This window comes from Zingiber officinale, chromosome 7A, assembly GCF_018446385.1.
Source record: "Zingiber officinale cultivar Zhangliang chromosome 7A, Zo_v1.1, whole genome shotgun sequence".
In the NCBI taxonomy this organism is placed as follows: Eukaryota; Viridiplantae; Streptophyta; class Magnoliopsida; order Zingiberales; family Zingiberaceae; genus Zingiber; species Zingiber officinale.
Genome location: NC_055998.1, coordinates 16,119,538 through 16,127,782, shown reverse-complemented (window position 1 = coordinate 16,127,782; position 8,245 = coordinate 16,119,538). Strand labels below are relative to the sequence as shown.

The following is an 8,245-nucleotide window of genomic DNA, read 5'->3' as shown; positions in this document are numbered from 1 at the left end:
AAATGATACCAACAAAAATTATAATGTTTAAGAAATTTTATTGTACACCAACAAAAATTTCATTTCGCCCCATGCTTTTTCTGGTTTTACGAAATTCTTCTTTGACATTGTAAAAAGTCATTTTGCCCCAGATTTCTTTTTGTTTATGCTATCTTACCTTGCCCTCAAAGTGATAAAATTTTCAGCATTTTTTAAAATTAAATTTTGTTTTTTTTCCAAGAGTTCACAAATTCAAAATATTTTTGTTTTTTCATCGAAAATCTGTGAAAAAAGCAAATCCAAAATTATTATTGAAATAAATACTTTGATCCAAATATTTTTGTAGAATTGTAGACCACGGCCAATAGTTAGTTTAGAAAAAAAAAATATATTATTTTAAGGATAATTAAAAAAATAGCTCATCAAATCACATATCCAATCAAGGATGCAATTATTATTATTTCCGGAATAAACAATAAATTATATATATACACTAGTCCTGATGTACACACATTATACGTATATTTAAATTAATATTCTAGACCCATAAATTATAATGTGTACTTAAATTAATATTCTAGTCCCATAAATTAGATTTATCAGTAGTGCAATGTAAAGGCGACGCTCGAGAACTTCATCATCATGCTACTATAACGGACTCTCTCCCATAAAAACTTAATTTAATTTTTTATATTAGATGTTAAACTGATAAGAATAGATATTATATTTCATCTTAGCCAAAAGGTTGAGAAATGTATACTTTCTAACGTTGTCGACCCAAAATATATATATCTTCGCTCACGGTGTTGTCAATCTTAAGATGTGATATTTGTTGGATTGTGAAAGTCGATAGAGGGGGGTGAATATAGATCGAAAGATGAGTATGCAGCAGAAAATAAAAATACAACGCTAACACAAACCGTTTTACTTGGTTCGGAACCTTCATCGACTTCTACTCTAAGGCTCGCACTCGTCAAGTGCTTTCGTTGGGCAATCCACTAGCAATTCGAAAAATGCTATTACAAAGTGAAAGTACAGGAATGCTAAAGAAATGAAGTACCGACAATAATTAAGAAAGAAAAATAAGAAACAACGCGTTGTCGGAGAAGCTTCAGCGTTGGAGGAGCACAGCACAGCAGAGCAAGCATTGGATGGCGTTGTAGTGAATTGTCTTTTGCTCCAGGGCTCACCCTCCTTATATAGGAGGCTCCGGGCGCCTGGAGTGTGACGTAGCCCAGCCAACCATAGAGCTCCACGTGGCGACACGGCGAGAAGATAAAGTTTGCACTCCGGGCGCCCGGACCTCCATTTTCCAGCTACCTGCAAGAAAACGTTAGTCTGAGCCGGAATGCAAATTATACATCCCTGCAAAACAAAGTGTTAGCACAATTTATAGAAGGAACAAGTAGTAATTAGATTCTGTCTCGCCGAGATCGGAATCTAGTCAAGATCTCAACTTAGAGTTCCGAAATGGTTCTAAGTTGGATCGGCGCCTAAGTTTCACTCCCCTCTAGTGACTTACCTTAACTTACCTGCCAGATGTCCGGCCAGTCCTTTGACCCGTCTGGACTTCGTGCTAGCTATCAGGTCAGCCCGTCGACCTACCTGAACTTCGTGCCAGACATCTGGTCAGCCCGTCAACATATTTGGCCTTCGTGCCAGCTATCTAGTCGGCCCGTCGACCTAATTGGGCTTCGTGCCAGACATCCGGTCAGTCCGTTGACCTATCTGGGTTTCGTGCTAGCTATCCGGTTGGCTCGTCGACCTAGCTGGACTTCTCTTGTACACTCGGTCAAAATGTTAAATCACAATGAAACTAACTTAATCTACTTTGTTATTTATCAAAACCTGAGTTAGATCATTAGTGCTAACCGCACCAACAATCTCCCCCTTTTTGATGCAATGACAACCTAGTTAAATTAGTGAAAAAAATATAATAAATAAGCACAAGCAATGATGTTAAGTTAGTCTTGTTTTATTTTTTGGTAATTTTTTGTTGCTAACTAACTTAAACTATCTAACCTTCCCCTTTGACATTCATCAAAAGAATGTAGGAAAAATAAGTGGTTAAGGAAAATAATGCAATAGAGAATCCGAACTAAAATCAGGTTGACTTGGAGGAGTTTAAAGTAGAAAAATTTTGAAAATTTTTCTTTAAACTTTTTCTTTTTAGTTTTCAAAATAACTAAGTTTAGAAAAAAAAAAAGTAGCTAACTTAGGTTGAAAATCAACTTAACTTTCAAAATAAGCTTGCAAACGACAGTTTTCAAACATAAATTGTATAGAGGCTAATTTTCAAAAAAGTAAGAAAAACTAATTTTATAAAATTTTAAAGCTAAGTTTGTAACCTCCAAAAGTTAATTTTTAATTTATAGTAATTTTCAAGTATTAAGTTCAGAGAGAGTTAGGTTTACTAAAGTAAGTTTATATAAATTTTCAAAAATAAATTTGTATAAAATTTATCTTTAGATTATAAAAGGTAAGTTTATAAATTTTAATTTTCAAAGTCAAAAAAATCTAATTTTCAAAATTTATAAAAGTCCAATTTCCAATTTTCGAAATTGGGGTTGTAAAAGTTAGTTTAAAAAAAAAATTATTTTTCAAAACTAAAAAAACTAAATAAAAGAAATTTAAATTAATTCCCTCCCCCCGAAACTGACATTAAAAATGTCTAACCAATTAGTTACTCACTGACTATTAGATGATAGTAGCTTTCACTTGGTTAGTCAGGTTAAGTCAATTGTAATCAGTTAGTATTTGACTAAACTGAATAACTTAACCTGATTAATATGTGTTTTGTATTTAACGTTCAAACTTATGTTGATGCACTGAATTAAGCATCTTAAGTCTAGGTAATCTGTCTATGTATCTCACTCCTTTCTAAGTTCAAAAATACACAAACAAGTTAGCCCTAATACGTTGGTGAGATGCTTAAACCTTAGATCTATAGGAGCATGCCTTCTAAGGGATTGATCTAGTCTAAGGCTAAAATTGATTTTTGAAATTCTAAAAATGAGAAGTTTTGAAAGTTTTATCCTAGAATTTAAAAACATCATTTTTGAAAACAAATAAAGGGAAGTTTAAAACCCCATTTTTGAAAACAATTAAAGAATCCTAGTCTATTAATCAGAACAGTATAAGTCAATATCTGAGATGCAATATAACTAAGTCAAAATACAATAGTCACGATAAAGTACACATAGTAGCGATCTAGTCTATCGGGATGATGAGGAGGGTGGTCCGGACCCTAAGGAGCGTAACATCTCTATCAGTTCAATATGACAGGTCCGGTCATCCTCTCGGGAGCTGGAAAGATCACGTCGAAGGTCAGATATCTCCTGTTGCACGTCTCGTCGCAAGTCGGAGACCTCCTACCACATCTCCCGTCGTAGATCGGTGACCTCCTGCCGCATACCTCGATGAAAATCGAAGACCTCCTGACGGAGACTCGTCATAGATAGCTCAAGTCCGGTAACTCGGTCGCCTAGAATGCGAAGAGCGGGACATGGTGCTCAAGTTGGGGGCGGTGCTGAGGCCGGAGCGGCCTCGCCAAATAGTGCAACCATAAACTGTAACGACCCGCCTTCTACTGCCTAAGATGTAAGGTCGGATCGTCACATTATACTGTTGCTAACTATTCTTAATGTGTGGAAAAACTGATCTGATTTAAAATTTTGCTAAGCTAATGTAAATTCTTCTGATAATCGCTATGAAATCTAAAATTCATGTCTGAACTACATCTTGAATTGTAGTAGCTATGCTAGAGAGGGTGCTCTTAGCTTCAGCTATCCTCAAGAGCTGAACTGAGGTGTTTACAGCTGATATCAGCCCTCCGATCGATCCACAGATCGATTCAGCTCGTTACTGTATTCGGGAAAAACTCTGGATCGATCGGCTGATCGATCCAGACTGGTTAATCGATCCACTGATCGATTCAGCGTGCTATTGTACACGGAAGAAATAATGGATCGATCGGCTGATCGATCCAACTTAGTCAATCGATCCGGTGATCGATTCCAGAGCTCTCTGTTCGCGGCAGAACACGTCTGGATCGATCGGCTGATCGATCCAGGAGCTTACTGTTCACGGTACAAGCTGCCCAATCGATCAGCTGATCGATTGAGAAGCCTCCAATCGATTGGCTGATCGATCGGGGTTTCTGATTTCGTACCAAAAGCCTGATTTCAGCACTGGTTCGTGCCAAAATCACATGTATTAACTCTATAAGCATAAACAAGACTACTTGACCACATATAATCTAAGCATATCTATCGTGATTTAAGACATTTAAACAACTAGAAGTGCAGAATTATAAAAAAGGTGCTAAAAGTTCAAATGCTTAAACAAAGTTCACTGGATCCCTAAGATCTTTATTCCAGGTTTCTGCCCACACACATCTTAGTAGCATTGTCCTCCAGCCTCCGCTAGTCCATCTTTCCTTTACCCTTATCTGCAGTATAAGGAAAAGAAGTATCTGTAAGCTTTCGCTTAGTAAGAAACCATCTACCTCACAAAACATGCATACGATGGAATCATGCTTTTAAACCATGCTATTTGAAATACATGCTGACATGCTGAAATATAAATACCGAAGTTATTAGTCATGGGTACTAAAATATGGCATCAAAACTAGACATGGACTATCAAGAGCTAAGCATGAAACTATCACAGGTATTAATGGAAAGAAACTAAACTGATATAACCCTGAGCTGAACTGAACTAAGCTAATACTAAATTTAAATCATGTTCATATAATTGATTGTGAGATTTTGAAAAAAAACTATTAATAATAATAGATCAAAATACTAATCATGCTGCTGATGGGCCCGGCAACCGTATTTGCTATGCGTGCATCCCTAACTAAACCCGGGGTTGCAAATTTCGAATCTAGTAGGGTTTACTAGGTTATCTAAACCTAGGGACGACTATGGGAGCCCAACCCAATGGACATCTAGTCCAATACAGTGCCACTGCTGAAAATAAAATACTAGATATAGCTAAATTTTCTTATCTTGTTATTTCTAGGTTATCTGAACCTAGAGCTAGGTTATCTGAACCTAGAGGCGACTGTGGGAGCCCGCCCATTGGACCATAGTCCCATAAAAGCTGTATTAAAACTGAGCATGCTGTAAAAATGCTTCTATTGCATTTACTGAGCTATTAAAATGCCTATGGTGGCATTTAACTGAGCTACACATTTTATCAAACATATGGTGTGCACTAGTCCACACCCTACGTACTAAAATTCTGCATACAACTAAACTAATGCGTAAAACCTCGAAAGAGCTACTTATACTGCAGGTGAGGGGTTTCTTACCTCCTGCGCTAATTTTTCTTACAATCCTATCACTAGGTTTTCCGGTAAGACGATCTTCTCAACGATCCTCCTACGTCTTTGTGTTCTTCTCACCGAGGGGAGCGTCCTCGTACCGAAGTTGTCGCCGGAAAGTGCTCCTATAGCCCTCGGAACGGAACCCTAGCCCCCTTTGGCTTGGTGCGCCGATAGAAGAAGAGAAAGGAGAGGAGCAGCGTGTAAGGGTTTGAGGGAGAGGAAGTTGCATTAAAACAATTCCCCACTTAAGTTTCCTATTTATATTAAGTGATTAATTTCACCCCAACTCAATCATAAATATAATTGATTCCCTCTTCTTTCAGCACGGACCTGCTGGGTTCACTTGGTTACTAGAGTCCACCATAAGTCGTAGGACCCAATAGATCTCGGGTTCAATTCCCGCGTAGGCTATTTTACGATTCTATTTATTTTTGCTACCTCCGCTACTCTAAAAATTCTATAAAAATATCCTAAAATTCCATAAAATACTAGGATATTTCTAATAATTATTTTGAGAATTTTCGGGTGTTACAATCCCCCATACCTTATAAAAAGTTCGTCCTCGAACTTAGAATAACTCCGGGTACTTCTGTCTCATACTGACTTCTGTCTCCCAAGTTGCCTCTTCTGTTGTGTGATTTTGCCAAATAACTTTTACTAATGGTACTTCCTTGTTCCGCAATTTCTTAACTGCTCGGTCTATTATCTGAATAGGCCGACTGTCATAGCTGAGGTCTTTGTGGACTTGTACCGACTGGGGCTCAATCACTTGGGTAGCATCTGGGATATGCTTCTTTAGCATAGAGACATGAAATACATTATGGATAGCTGACATCTCCTGGGGTAGCTCTAGCTCATATGCTACCTTGCCAACTCTTCTGCTGATAAGGTATGGTCCCACATATCTGGGACTTAATTTGCCCTTCTTCCCAAAACGCATTACTCCCTTCATGGGAGCCACTCTGAGGAACACTGTATCCCCAACTGAAAACTCTAAAGGTCTGCGCCGTGTATCAGCATAGCTTTTCTGGCGGCTCTGAGCTGTCTCTATCCTCTGGCGGATCTGCTGTATAGCTGCTGTGGTATCTGCTACTAGATCTGTCTGAAGTTCTAGTTCTTTCTGTTCACTACTCTCATACCAGCAGATTGGAGATCTACACCTCCGCCCGTAGAGAGCCTCGTAAGGTGTCATACCGATAGTGGCCTGATAACTGTTGTTGTATGCAAATTCTGCTAAACTCAGATATTTGCACCAACTTCCTTTGAAGTCTAGGGCACATGCTCGGAGCATATCTTCGAGTACCTGATTTACTCGCTCCATCCTGTGCTGAATTTCAACTTCGTGCCCAACGCTGACTGTACACACTCCCAGAAGTGTGATGTGAATCTGCTGACGCTGTCTGAAATGATGGTCCGTGGAACTCCATGTAGTCTAACAATCTCCTTGAGATACAACTGAGCTAGCTGCTCCATGGAGTAGGATATCCTGATAGCTAAGAAGTGGGCTGATTTAGTTAATCTATCTACTATTACCCAGATGGCGTCAAAACCATTCGTGGTTCTAGGTAGTCCCACTATGAAGTCCATGGAAATATCTTCCCACTTCCATTCTAGAATCTGAATAGGCTGCAGAACTCCTCCTGGTCTCTGATGTTCTGACTTGACCCATTGACAGGTTAGACAGGTACTGACATATCTAGCGACGTCTCTTTTCATCCCAGGCCACCAAAAATGTTTCTTCAAGTCCTGGTACATCTTGGTGGAGCCAGGATGCATCGCATAGGGAGTCCTGTGAGCCTTATCTAAAATCTTTCTTCGTAGTTCCTCCTGATCCGGAACGCATAGTCTATCACCAAAATATAATGTCCCACTATCTGATACTCTGAACTCTCCACTTTCTGATCCTGCTAGTCCTTGCTTGATTTTCTGAATTTCAGGATCCTGTCCCTGAGCTGTCTGGATGTCACCAAGCAAGGTGGATTCTAATGTCATAGTAGAGAGTTGTCCCACTATAAGTTCAAGACTGAAATATGTGATCTCCTTTTGTAGGGGCGGTGACATGGCTGCTAGGGATAGTAAGGTAGCACTGGACTTTTCTGCTAAGTGCGTCTGCCACCTTATTAGCTTTTCCTGGGTGGTAGAGGATGTCTATGTCGTAGTCTTTGACCAGCTCCAGCCATCTGTGCTGTCGCATATTGAGATCCTTCTAAGTGAAGAAATACTTCAGACTCTGATGATCTGTATACACTCTACACTGAGCTCCATACAAGTAATGTCTCCAAATTTTGAGAGCGAACACCACTGCTGCAAGCTCAAGATCATGAGTAGGATAGTTCCTCTCATAGTCTTTGAGTTGTCTGGAGGCATAGGCGATCACCTTACCTTCTTGCATCAGTACTGCTCCTAGTCCCCATTTAGAGGAGTCACTATAAATATCAAAGCTGTCTGTGTTTTCTGGTAGAGTCAGAATGAGAGCATTGGTCAATCTCCTCTTTAGCTCTCTGAAGCTGTTCTCACAGTCCTCTGTCCACTGAAATTTTCTGTTCTTCCTAGTGAGAGCTGTCAGTGGGGAGGCTATCCTGGAGAAGTCCTCTACGAATTTCCTGTAATAACCTGCTAGTCCCAAAAAGCTTCTGATCTCACTGGCGTTCTTGGGTCTTTTCTGGTTACTCACAGCTTCTATTTTACTAGGGTCTACCATGATACCATCCTTTGAGATGATGTGACCCAGGAAGGACACCTGATCTAATCAAAATTCACATTTCGTGAACTTGGCGTACAGCTGGTTCTGCTGAAGGGTCTGCAATACTATTCTCAGGTGTTCTGCGTGTTCTTCCTGAGTTCATGAATAGATAAGAATGTCATCGATAAACACAATAACAAATTTATCTAGGTAGTCCCTGAATACTCTGTTCATGAGGTCCATGAAAGTAG

The 8,245-nt window shown here is 39.3% G+C and overlaps 1 pseudogene; it reads right to left on the bottom strand.

Annotated features, from left to right (window-relative positions):
• Positions 1 to 559: 559 nt before the first annotated feature.
• LOC122003333 lies at positions 560 to 737 on the bottom strand (annotated as a pseudogene).
• Positions 738 to 8,245: the final 7,508 nt, after the last annotated feature.